General features: G+C 45.3%; 1 pseudogene; it reads right to left on the minus strand.

The window, feature by feature from the left end:
* Positions 1-960: 960 nt before the first annotated feature.
* LOC127776988 (non-specific lipid transfer protein GPI-anchored 5-like) lies at positions 961-13277 on the minus strand (annotated as a pseudogene).
* Between the last annotated feature and the right edge of the window lie 608 nt (positions 13278-13885).

A 13885-nucleotide genomic window follows, 5' to 3' on the forward strand; every position in this document is an offset into this window, starting at 1 on the left:
AAATCATCCTTCAAATCATAAAACCAGTGCAAACTTGGTCCCAACGTGGTTTGTATGGTTGTTCTAGCTGACATGGCGTCTACGTGGCTGATTTGACTATGTCCTCGTCTCACATGGCGTTGACGCGACACTTGTGATTATAAAAAAAAAATAGTGGGACCCATATGTCAATGAGCATCCAATTAAAAGTAAAAAATTACAATGGATCCCACCTTCCTTTTCTTTTATTTTCTTTCCTTCTCCTTTTCTTTCTGTTTTCTCCTTTCTTCTTCTCCTCTCCTCTTCTCGCTCTTCTTCGATTCCCCTTTCTCGCGCACGCGCCTAGGGCGGGTGCCCGCGCGGCGAGGCGGCCGGTCGTAGCAGTAGCCAGGAACGGCAGCATGGGAAGGGATAGTTGGGCGCCAACGTGGCCGAGTGCGGTGGCACCCTGGTAGGGATGGTGGGGGTGCTGGCGGCGAGCAGGCCCGATGGGCTGTGGCGTGACATTGGGTGGATGGGTTATTCACATGATTCGGCAAACACTCTTTGCTTCCAAGCAAAATTGCCCAAATCAATGTCTTACAGATACCCTACGTATGCAAGCATTCTCCATTCATCCTGCAGATTAGTCAAACATTAACTGTTTCTTCAGTTAAGAAAAGGAGGAAAATTCAGACATTGAGACAAAGCTGGCCATAGTTGTCTATTAAGTTGCATGCACTAACCAGTTCAACCCAAAAGCTTAGGAAAGATGGGCAATTCACTTTATCTATCCTCCTCACGCGAGGCCCCCTCAAGCCTCTAGCGTGGTACTAATACCATATTGAGTTGCATGCGCCGACCAGTTCAACTCAAAAGCTTAAGTTGATGAGGAAAGACGGACAATTCACTTTATATTCCAACACCATCGCCCTCCTCCTCCTATGTCGCGCCTCATGACAGTGATAGGCTTGCCGGGGTCATCGTCGAGCCTGAACGAGATCACACGGCAGATATGGCGTAGACGGCCACGATGATGAGGCCAGTGAGGATCCCCACCAGCAGACCACAGAGCGGCGCGACGCCGGAACCCATGGGTGCCACTGGTGTCACCTTCAACCCTGTCCCGACCAAAGTCAGCGTCTGTCCCGCCGGAGAAGCAACACCACCTATAGGCGGCGAGGTCGTGTTCGTCAGCTCGACTCGTCGGAAACTAAGAAACTAAGAAATGGTGGCGGACAGTGAGGAGACACTTACTCTTGTAGTTGCTGAACAGCAGCGTCTGGACCTTGCACGTGTAGGGAGGCCCGAGCGCGCGGGTGCGTTTGATGCTGAGCCCGAGTGTAAGATCGAGATGTCGACTAGAGGGGGGGTGAATAGGCGATTTAAAACTAAATGACACCTAATCAAAACTAACCTAAGTTGCTAGGCTTGGTGAGGGTCAACTCTAACTAAGCAACTAAGTTATGTTTTGCAAACCTAGGGTAATATAGGCTCAATTATATCTCTAGGAAAGTAAATCACACTCCTATGTCAATGTTTAGCAATCCTAGGGTGATATGATCTCAAGTTTGTCTCTAGAAAAGTAAATTACACCAAAGTAAATGCGACAATCAAATGAGACAAGGAGACAAGAGATTTTTCACCGAGGTTCGGAAACTCGCCGGTTTCCTACTCCCCGTTGAGGCGAGCCCAACTCCACCGCTCAACCACGAAGCCTCCGCACGCCCCCTTCGTCAAGGGGTAGGCAAGGCGGGAGCCGGCCCACGGAGAGGACTACCCAAGCCTCGATCACTAGGGTAGTTCTTCCTTCACTCCGAAGGTGGTGAACTCCAAACCACTCACAAACCGGCACCGGGCCTCCTCCACAATCTTCTCGGAGAGGTCACCGGGCAACTTCTCCACAAGCCGTCTAGGAGGCGGCAACCTCCAAGAGTAACAAGCAATGACCCGGCGTGGAGATGATCAAGTGCCACACTAGCTCTACAATGGAAGCAAATGCACTTGACTCTTGGCTAATCAACCCTCTAACACTAGATGGATGAACACAAAGCTCAAGTGAGTATGAGAGAGGTGCAAGGGGTGTATGCAATTGAATTGGGTGCCAAGAGAGCCCCCTTGCTGCTGGTGGGGGAGTATTTATACTCCCACCCACCAAAACTAGCCGTTGGGGGCGAAATCCTCCAACTCTGTGCTCTGCCGGTCTGACCGGAGGTATGTGGCCGGTCAAACGGTGCTACTCTGCAACGGCTAGAAAACTAGCCGTTGTAGCCCTGTCAGAGGGCCCCATCGGCCTGGCTAGTCAGACCGACATGGGGTGGCCGGTCAGACCGGCCTCGGCTCGATCAGACCGCCATCGGCTCGGTCTGACCGACTACGGCTCCGTCGGCTCTGTATCGGCCATCCCGAGCAGCATCATCTCGGCCTCCAGGAGGCCGGTCTGACCGGGAAAGTGCCGCCGGTCAGACCGCCACTATGTAGCCGGTCTGACCGGCCAGGGCACGCCGGTCAGACCGCCACTATGTGGCCGGTCTGACCGCCCCTGGTCAGGCCGAACCCAGTGAATTTGTGTAATGAAAAAGAGAGCACAAATGAAAATGCAATGACCTAATGTAGCAATTAAAATCATCTCTTTGCTAGGTCATTACCCCTCTTAATAGTACGGCGAAACTAAAATTAAACTAGCAAATTTGATCGCCCTACACCTCGATCAATTCTAAATTAAAGCGCTAGTTTTACTGTCTTCTTTCCCTTTGCTTTGCGCCGTCAATTTTAATCCATCGATAATCATCCATGCGCACATATGACGTGGACCTAACTTAAAATGTATAGCTCAAAGACAACGGTTAGTCCACAATTAGTGCTTGTCATTAATTACCAAAATTAACACCGGGGGCCTAGATGCTTCAATCTCCCCCTTTTTGGTAATTGATGACAAACACCACAAATATATATAATCAAACATAGAGCACATGGACATATTTTATATTGACAAGCAAAAGCTCCCCCTAAACATATGCATAACAATCACAAATAGCAAATATGGAGCCAATGCACAATTCAATTTCACATTTCAACATATCACAAACACAAGAGCAATATCTCAATGTGAACTTCAAGAAATATTCATTCATGAGCATAAGATGGTCACAAATATATCAATGTCACACCAACCATCCATCATAGCACAAGTTCACATTAAGACCACATAAAGGGCTCACAAATAAATATAGGCTATTACAAGACCACGAAGGGTCCAAATGACATAGAGAACAACAAAACGAAAAAGGAACACACAATATAGAGTAATAGCCCATACCCATACCAAATATAGCCCAATCCTCCTTAACCTATTAAATATGAGGTGACTAACCTCACTACTACTAGTCCCAACCCACAAAACATAAAACACACTATTCTCCCCCTTTTGGCATCAAGCTCCAAAAAGGTCTTCACTCTTGTGGAGGAGAAGGAGGACGCACCGAAGTGGAAGGATGAGAAGCATCACGGCGGCGATGATAGACAAAAGCTTGGGTACTCTCCAAGGTTTAGACGCGAGAATCCAATACACCCACCCTAGTATACAATCTTCCCACCGAAGTATTCAAGTTGCCAACATCGGTGCGCAAGCCACGAACATCCTCATGCAATGCTTCATGCCCGGTGGATAAGCGTTGAATGCTTTCACTTAGGGTATTAATAGCCCCAAGGACCGGGTTGAAGAAGTCATTTGGTTGCATTCCAAAGTAGGCATATTGTGGATGGAATAAAGTACTTGGATCATACCCTTGAGGAGGAGGGGGGGCTGCACTTGAGCTTGCACCTTGTTCAAAAGTTGGTTGGCGCACACGAGGAGCTCTAGGGGAGGAGAGTTGGAGACGAGGCTTGTACTCCTTATGTTCTTTTAAATTGAGACCAATTTGTCCCAACTTGCTTTGAATCAACCTCATTATGTAGGGAGCATAATAAATTCCTTGTCCAATAGTCCCCTTTGAGATGGCAATCTCCTTCATCATAAGGTTGATAGCATCAAACCGACAACCATCCATAATGGCATCAATAACATGCCAAGCAACTCCGTGTATGTCATCATTGTTGCCGCATCTTGGGAGGATGGTGGCCCTTACTATGCGGTTGATCACACTTGGGAGAGCCCTCAAACCCGCCACCTTTCCATATGTGTGCCTTCCCCCTTCTTCATAAAACTGAGAAAAGTGATCAATGGGGAAGGGGTTGTGGGTGTGCTCATCATGAAGGTCATCCCCGTTGTTGAAGCGAATGTGCAAGAGCTCCTTGAATTCACGGCTGTTGATAGAGCATCGGAGGGTCCCCGACATCCACTTCATTGCATCACAATCGCCGGACACCCATACGGTGGCATAGAATTGCCGGATGAGATCTTCATCAAAAGGTTGCTTCATGGTGACAATCCTATCAATCCCAATGGTCCGGAATATCTCTTGCAAATTCTCAAACTCCGGTGTCTCACCAATGTGCCTCCAAGAAATCCACTTGTGTTCGGCGAAGGCTTTGTTGGCATACACTTGTTCATACACGGACTTTTGGAACCGTGTATGAAATCTTGGATCATTACAATCGTTAGGCCTCCGGAATTGATCATGATGACGGAGGATAGTGTATTGTTGAGCATTCCTCAAATTTAGCACAAATTGGATGGTGGAATCGAGAGGACTCCCATCATCACTTGCCTCATCATCTTCACTATTGCCACTCCCATTGTCATCACCATCATCACTTACATCCATCTCATTACCCTCAACATTTTCCATATTGTCCTCATCACTTTGAACATACTCATATCCGCTTGATTCCTCATTCTCACTAACGGGATCGGGCGTGAGCTCACGACGACCATGCCGAGTGCGGGGAGGCATAGCTGAAAAACAAGGAGCAAAGGATGGATGAGCAACAATTTTAGAAACCACATAGTGAAGTGAGAGGAAGGCCGAGTGCTGCCTGTCAGGGGCGGTCAGACCGAGAGCCACGGCTGGTCAGACCGACGGCTCAAGGCCGGTCAGACCGCCGGCCCTCGGCCGGTCAAACCGACGGCTCACGGCCGGTTAGACCGCGTCTGGTCAGACCGCCACTGACACGAGCACACCCAAATCCTTCCACAATCCACACAAATGATTCTAAAAATTGCTAGAACAGTGTTGCACAAGATTGGAACTAGAACATCAAGGTGTAGGTCTATTGAAGCAATGGGGAAACTACCCTTAACCCTAAAGATTGAAATAGACCGATTTGAGAGCAATGCACAAGAGGGAGAGGGATTTACCGGTTGAAGGAGTTGAATCACACCAAGAAACTACCCTCTATTGGTGCAAATCGATGAACACCTCTTCCTTCACCTCGGGTTCCATGCCATGGATCACAAACTCAATAAGAACTCAAATCAATCCATGGAATAGAGAGAGGAAGAGGAGGAGATTCACTTACGGTGTAACTGGAGTGATTTTGACGGTTGAACCGGATGGATTTGGTGGAGGGAGGTGGCTAGGGTTTGGGAGAGGAGAGAGGGAGAAGAGATGAGATGAGATGGGATGAGGAGGGGTCAGGTAGAAGGAGGAGGAGGAAGAAAGGACAAGGTCCTGGGCCCACCATCCCTGGCCGGTCAGACCGGCTATACGCGGCCGGTCAGACCGCCAGGGTGCAGCCGGTCAGACCGGTCCCTAGAGGCCAGTCAGACCGCCGCCACCAGGCCGGTCAGACCGCGCATATAGCACCGGTCAGACCGCCTAGCCCCCAGCCGACTGTGCACAGCCCTTGCACAGTTCGGCTACCCCCACACAATAAAATTTAACAAAAATTTGATTTTTGGAGCAATTTTGAAATGTGTGAGTTGAAATATTGCCAACCATTCATAATATTTGAAATTTATGAAGATTTGCAACAAAACTCACTTGAGTGCTAGGAGGTGACCATTTATGGTCTATAGGGGTTTTTGGGCGAATTTGATTTTCAAACAACTTTTGAAATATTTGGTTTTTGAATATGATTTGAATACCAAAAACATTTCAAATCTTCTTCTCTACCAGCTTTGTTTTGAAACTTTTCTCAAATTCCTTCTCAATTTCATTTTGGGGTTTAATCTCATTTTGGCCAAAAGCAAGATTCTAGATTCTTCAAAAGAGGGCCAAAATGGCATTTTCATTCAAAAATCATTTTTCTTGCAAAGTGAAGGTTGGAAAACATATAGGGAACCTTTTGAAACATTTTCCAAGAGATAGTTTTCAAATTACATTGATTTTGCAAAAAATTTGACTTATGTTGACTTGGTCATTTTGAAAACACTACTAGCACTTTTGGTTGATTTGCTCACATATAAAAGGAAGTGGAGCACATGCAAGAGTGCAAAACTCCCCCTTAATGTGACATGCTCCATTTTCGCAATGAAGAACCAAATGGCAATAAATCCAAAGCAAGAGAGCAAATAGAAGCAAATAAACAATATGCAAAAGAAGCAACCATGGTGCACCATCTCAAGCCACATTAGAGAAGTCTGTGACATTTAACTCATTCCTCAACTTGCAAAACCGGGTTTCATCAAGAGGCTTGGTAAAGATGTCGGCTAGTTGATCCTCGGTTCTTATGTGGCTAATGACTATGTCACACTTGGCAACATGGTCTCTTAGGAAGTGATGGCGTATGTCAATATGCTTGGTTCTAGAATGTTGGACCGGGTTATTGGCTATCTTTATGGCACTATCATTGTCACATAGGAGTGGGGTTTTGGTGAAGGATATGCCATAGTCCAACAAGGTCTGTTTCATCCAAAGCAATTGGGCACAACAACTACCCGCTGAAACATATTCCGCCTCGGCGGTAGAGAGGGCTACGGAGTTTTGTTTCTTGGATGACCATGACACAAGGGATCTACCAAGCATTTGACAACTACCGGATGTGCTCTTTCTATCCACTTTGCAACCGGCATAATCCGAATCGGACTAGCCAACAAGCTTAAATTTAGCACCTTTTGGGTACCACAAGCCAATAGTAGAGGAATGCTTTAAATATCTTAGAATCCTTTTCACGGCCACTAAGTGACACTCCTTAGGAGCGGCTTGAAACCGTGCACACATGCAAACACTAAACATGATATCCGGCCTATATGCTATAAGGTAAAGCAAGCTACCAATCATGGAACGATAAAGCTTTAAATCTACCGGTTTACCTCCCTCATCAAGGTCGAGATGCCCATTGGTTGCCATAGGTGTCTTGATGGGCTTCGCATCTTCCAAGCCAAACCTCTTGAGTAGATCCTTGATGTACTTGGTTTGGCTCACGAACGTCCCATCCTTGAGTTGCTTGATTTGAAGTCCAAGGAAGAAGCTCAACTCTCCAATCATGGACATCTCAAATTCCCTAGACATCATATCACCAAATTCCTTGCAAAATACCTCATTAGTAGAACCGAATATGATGTCATCAACATAAATTTGACACACAAAGAAATCATCACCAATGATTTTTGTGAAAAGAGTGGTGTCAACTTTTCCAATTTTGAAATCCTTTGACAAAAGAAAATCTCTCAATCTTTCATACCAAGCCCTAAGAGCTTGTTTTAAACCATAAAAAGCTTTTGAGAGTTTGTAAATATGGTTAGTATTTTTAGGATTTTCAAAACCGGGAGGTTGTTCAACAAAGACAAGTTCGGCAATTTCACCATTTAGAAAAGCACTTTTCACATCCATTTGAAATAGTTTTATATCAAAGCATGATGCAAATGCAAGAAGGATGTGAATAGCCTCTAGTCTTGCCACGGGGGCAAAAGTTTCACCAAAGTCCAAACCTTCAACTTGTGTGAAACCTTGCGCCACCAACCTTGCCTTGTTTCTCACCACCAATCCGTTCTCATCTTGTTTGTTCCTAAAGATCCACTTTGTCCCTATGACATTGTGGTCTCTAGGTCTTTCAACTAAAGTCCACACCTTGTTTCTTGCAAAGTTGTTGAGCTCTTCATGCATAGCATTCATCCAATCCGGATCACAAAGAGCTTCATCTACATGTTTTGGCTCAAGACAAGAAACAAACGAGTAATGTTCACAAATCGAAGCGACACGAGATCGAGTTTGAACACCCTTACTAATGTCACCCAACACTTGGTCAATTGGGTGATCCTTGGAAAGAGCGGTGTATATTCTTGGAGGCATAGGTGGATCTTGTGCCTTCTCCTCCTCCACTTCAACTTGAGCTTGACTTGGCGAAGCGGAAGTAGATGGCTCATCTTGAGTGGAGATGGATGGCTTGTCTTCCACTTCAATAGGCTTGACATCTCCAATAGACATGTTCTTCATAACTCTCATCAAGCCTTCATCACCTACATCATCCAAATTCTCGTGCCCCTCTTGGGAGCCATTAGTCTCATCAAATTGAACATCAGTGGTTTCTTCCACAATACCTTTGTTCTTGTTGTAGACCCAGTATGCCTTGCTATTTGAGGCATAACCTAGAAGAAACCCTTCATCACACCGACTTTCAAATTTGGTTAGTCTAACACCCTTTCGGTAAATATAACACTTGCAACCAAAAACTCGAAAATAGGCAACATTTGGCTTCCTCCCAACAATTAGCTCATAGGAAGTCTTTTTCAAGAGACAATGCAAATAAAGCCTATTGGTTGCATGGCAAGCGGTGTTTATGGCTTCCACCCAAAAGGAATCGGAAACACCATATTCATCTAGCATAGTCCTTGCCATCTCAATCAATGTACGATTTTTCCTTTCCACTACACCATTTTGTTGAGGTGAGTAGGTAGCGGAAAGTTCGTGTTTGATACCAAGATCATCACAATAGTCCTCGATATTGGTATTCTTAAATTTGGAACCATTGTCACTTCTAATTTTCACAAGAGTGCAACTAAATTCATTTTGGGCCCTTTTTGCAAACTTTTTGAAAATCTCGGCAACAATAGACTTATCATGCAAAAAGAATACCCAAGTATAGCGAGAATAATCATCAACAATCACAAGACAATGACTATTACCACCAATGCTCTTATAGGTTGTTGGGCCAAACAAATCCATATGCAAGAGCTCCAATGGTCTAGATGTGGACATGATACTCTTAGTAGGATGAGAACATGCAACTTGCTTGCCGGCTTGACAAGCACTACAAAGCTTATCTTTCTCAAACTTCACATCTTTTAAGCCCACAACTAGATCACGTTTTGAAAGTTTGCTCAATTGATTCATGCCAACATGCGCTAGCCTCCTATGCCAAAGCCAACCCAATGAAGTTTTTGCAACTAAACAAGTTTTCAAATTTGCTTCACTAGAATTGAAATCAACCAAGTAAAGATTTCCATATCTAAAACCTTTGAACACACAAGACTTGTCAAGAAGGCTAGAAACAATAACTTCTTGCGGGAAGAAAGCACATGACAAGCCAAGATAAAATTTAGAGATTTAACAAGAGAGACATTATCAATTGACAAATCATTGGAGATAGCAATTTTACCTAATCCAATTACCTTTCCTTTGCTATTGTCTCCAAATGTCACTTTCTCTTGTTCATTCACTCCTACTTCAAATGTGGTGAACATAGCCCTATCACCGGTCATGTGTTGAGTGCATCCACTATCAAGCACCCAATGGCTCCCACCGGTGTGGTAGTTCACCTACAAAAGAAGATCAAGCTCTTTTAGGTACCCAAACTTGTTTGGGTCCTTGGAGGTTAGAGACCAAAGCTTTGGGCACCCAAATGGCATTCTTTTTACCACCGAGTATAGGGGAACCCACATATCTAGCAACAATGCTACCATCATGAGCCTTCCTAAGCATATAATGAGAATCAAACATGCATGTCTTAGGAGGCTTACCACCGGGGCAATCATTCACCAAATGCCCAACCTCACGACACTTGGAGCAATACTTACCATTGCTCTTGACAAAACGAGTGGCACGGTGAGAAGGTTTCTTACCCTTCTTTGGAATGAATCCAAGTCCCTCCTTGTTAAGGATGCACCGTTGCTCACTCAAAATCTTGTCAAGAGTGTTCTTACCCTTGAAGCACCTCTCCAAGCTCTTGTTGAGCTTAGCCACTTGCTCCTTAAGCTCATTGTTCTCAACAACAAGTAAGGCATCATAAATAGATACACAAGAGCTAGAGCTAGAGCTAGACATATCCACAAGATCATCACAAGAGGTAGAAATGCTAGATGATGCAACATGAGCAATATGGTAAGTAGCACTATCATCAAGCAAATCACAAGATATGCCAACATCAATGAGAGCTCCATGTTGAGTAGTGGAGGAGGTTGTCATGAGCTTCCTTAAGCTTCTCATGAGAAATGGTGAGTCTCTCATGAGAAGTCTTTAGCTCCTCATACAAGACCTCCAAAGAAGCATGATCCTTCTTTAGGGCCTTGAACTTGACAATCTCCTTCTCACTATAAGCATGGAGCTCCTCAAACATACTCACAAGCTCATCATAGGAAACATCATCACAATCATCATCACTCTCACTATCACTAAGAGATGTTACCTTAGAGGAGCCCTTTGCCATGAGACAAAGTGGAGCGAAGAGTGATGGAGCCTCCTTGATGGCAACAACGGCCATCTTCTTCTTCTTGGAGCTTGCATCATCACCATCTTCTTCCTCGGACCCGGATAAGACGGAGCTCTCCTCATTTGAGTCCCATTCCCCGATGAAGGCCTCAATCTTCTTGCCTTCCTTCTTGAGCTTCTTCATGAGCTTGTAGCCTCCACTCTTCTTCTTGGATGACTTGTCTCCATCATCATCCTTGGAAGGGCACTTGGAAGCAAAGTGTCCCTTCTCACCACACTCAAAGCACCTCAAGTTGGATAGAGTCTTGTTGGGTCTTCTATTTCTTCTCCTATTTGAGTTGGAGCCCTTTCCTCTCTACTTTCTCCTTCCCAAGAAATCATTGAACCTTCTAGCAAGAAGGGCAATCTCTTCTTCCAAGTTCTCATTGATTTCATTCACCTTGCCCTTGCCCTTGTCCTCAACTTCGGCTTGGAGAGCAATGCACTTCTTGGAAGGTGAGGCTTCCTCCATGTCCTTCTTCTTCAACTTATACATGTCATTGGTGTTGATCTTCCCCAAGAGGCTTGCCGGTGTCATCCTTGACATGTCGGAGTTGATGAGCATGGTGACAAGGGTCTCATACTTCTCCGGTAGAGCCCTAAGCATCTTTTGGGCAACCTCAAGATCGGTGTAGTTTGCCCCAAGCCCCTTGAGATCATTCACAATGACATTGAGCCTCCCATACATGTCATTCACACTCTCATGAGGCAACATGGAGAATGTCTCATATTGGATCTTGAGGAAGTGAAGCTTGGCATCCTTGTACTCACTTGTGCCCTCATGGATCTCCGCCAACTTGTTCCAAATCTCATATGCGGTCTCAAGGTTGCTCACTCTATCAAACTCCTCTTGGCTCAAAGAGTTGAACAAAGCATTCATGGCTTGGGCATTGAGTTGGAGGTTGCGGTGATCAATCTCCGTCAAAGGCGTGCCGGTGATTGCAAAGCCTACATCCACAATACTCCAAATATGGAAGCTCATAGCTTTGAGGTGAGTAGACATTTTAATTTTCCAAGTGGAATAGTTTGTGCCATTAAACATGGGAACCTTCCCTACGTGGTTCACCTCGTTCGACATCTTCTCTCTAGGCGGTGAAGCCCAATCAAGAGAGACCACGCTCTGATACCACTTGTAAGATCGAGATGTCGACTAGAGGGGGGTGAATAGGCGATTTAAAACTAAATGACACCTAATCAAAACTAACCTAAGTTGCTAGGCTTGGTGAGGGTCAACTCTAACTAAGCAACTAAGTTATGTTTTGCAAACCTAGGGTGATAGAGGCTCAATTATATCTCTAGGAAAGTAAATCACACTCCTATGTCAATGTTTAGCAATCCTAGGGTGATATGATCTCAAGTTTGTCTCTAGAAAAGTAAATTGCACAAAAGTAAATGCGACAATCAAATGAGACAAGGAGACAAGAGATTTTTCACCGAGGTTCGGAAACTCGCCGGTTTCCTACTCCCCGTTGAGGCGAGCCCAACTCCACCGCTCAACCACGAAGCCTCCGCACGGCCCCTTCATCAAGGGGTGGGCAAGGCGGGAGCCGGCCCACGGAGAGGACTACCCAAGCCTCGATCACTAGGGTAATTCTTCCTTCACTCCGAAGGTGGTGAACTCCAAACCACTCACAAACCGGCACCGGGCCTCCTCCACAATCTTCTCGGAGAGGTCACCGGGCAACTTCTCCACAAGCCGTCTAGGAGGCGGCAACCTCCAAGAGTAACAAGCAATGACCCGGCGTGGAGATGATCAAGTGCCACACTAGCTCTACAATGGAAGCAAATGCACTTGACTCTTGGCTAATCAACCCTCTAACACTAGATGGATGAACACAAAGCTCAAGTGAGTGTGAGAGAGGTGCAAGGGGTGTATGCAATTGAATTGGGTGCCAAGAGAGCCCCCTTGCTGCTGGTGGGGGAGTATTTATACTCCCACCCACCAAAACTAGCCGTTGGGGGCGAAATCCCCCAACTCTGTGCTCTGCCGGTCAGACCGCCACTATGTGGCCGGTCTGACCGCCCCTGGTCAGGCCGAACCCAGTGAATTTGTGTAATGAAAAAGAGAGCACAAATGAAAATGCAATGACCTAATGTGGCAATTAAAATCATCTCTTTGCTAGGTCATTACCCCTCTTAATAGTACGGCGAAACTAAAATTAAACTAGCAAATTTGATCGCCCTACACCTCGATCAATTCTAAATTAAAGCGCTAGTTTTACCGTCTTCTTTCCCTTTGCTTTGCGCCGTCAATTTTAATCCATCGATAATCATCCATGCGCACATATGACGTGGATCTAACTTAAAATGTATAGCTCAAAGACAACGGTTAGTCCACAATTAGTGCTTGTCATTAATTACTAAATTAAAACCGGGGGCCTAGATGCTTCACCGAGCACCGCCATGACAGCGTTGAGCGCGACGCAGAGGCACTCCGGCTGCGACTTCACCACCTCCCCAGCTTCAAGCAGCACGATGTTGACACCGGCGTCTCATTCCCCGTCCGGTAGTTGAGGCACGACAATATGCTCAACAACGTCTGCGTGCACCCGCTCGTCAACGGCGAACTGCACGCTGCGCTGCACCACCGGTCATCAATGCCGCCACCACCACTACCGCCGCCGCCGTGCCGATCCACGCCACCCTCGCAGCCACTGGAGGATTTCGATCAGTGGCAACTGATCTGTGATCGAGAAGAGAGGGGAGCGGATCGTGCATAAAGAACCAAAGTGCATCCCTATAACTACGCATTGTACTTGAATTAGTTAAATGGAATAAACATTGACAACCATAATATAAAAACATCATCATATCCTCGAAAAATTAACCAAATTGAAAGTTATATAGATAACAGGAAGTTAGCGATGATGGAACAATATTCAATTGTAGTAATAAGCATTCATATGAATAATTAGACAGCAAGTGAATTAAACATACCAGTTATCCATTCATCACACGACAAACAAGTTCATCACGCACTTCCCTTAACATCATTAATAACCCGACGTCAGACTAGCAGAACCGAAAGATTTAGATAATGGAATATAACATCCCGGCCTTTGCTCAAAAGAGCTACAGCCCATTATTACAGTCTAGCACTCAAAACAAGTGTAGTCCAAAAATAATAGCAACCAGTATATTAAGATAAAAATATCAAATAAAAGATGTGGAGAACACGTTATTGAAGTTTATTTGTGAATCTCCATCCATAATTGGCAAAAAGTTGCATAACCATCGACTCAAGCTTTCTGCATGCAACTTTTAAAAGATCTCCGTCTTCATCAGACCTTTGTGAATGTGCCCAAAACCGGAGCCAATATGTTGCCCTGAAAATTACCTACATATATGAAACAGATGGT

This window comes from Oryza glaberrima, chromosome 6 (genome assembly GCF_000147395.1).
Source record: "Oryza glaberrima chromosome 6, OglaRS2, whole genome shotgun sequence".
Classification (NCBI taxonomy): domain Eukaryota; kingdom Viridiplantae; phylum Streptophyta; class Magnoliopsida; order Poales; family Poaceae; genus Oryza; species Oryza glaberrima.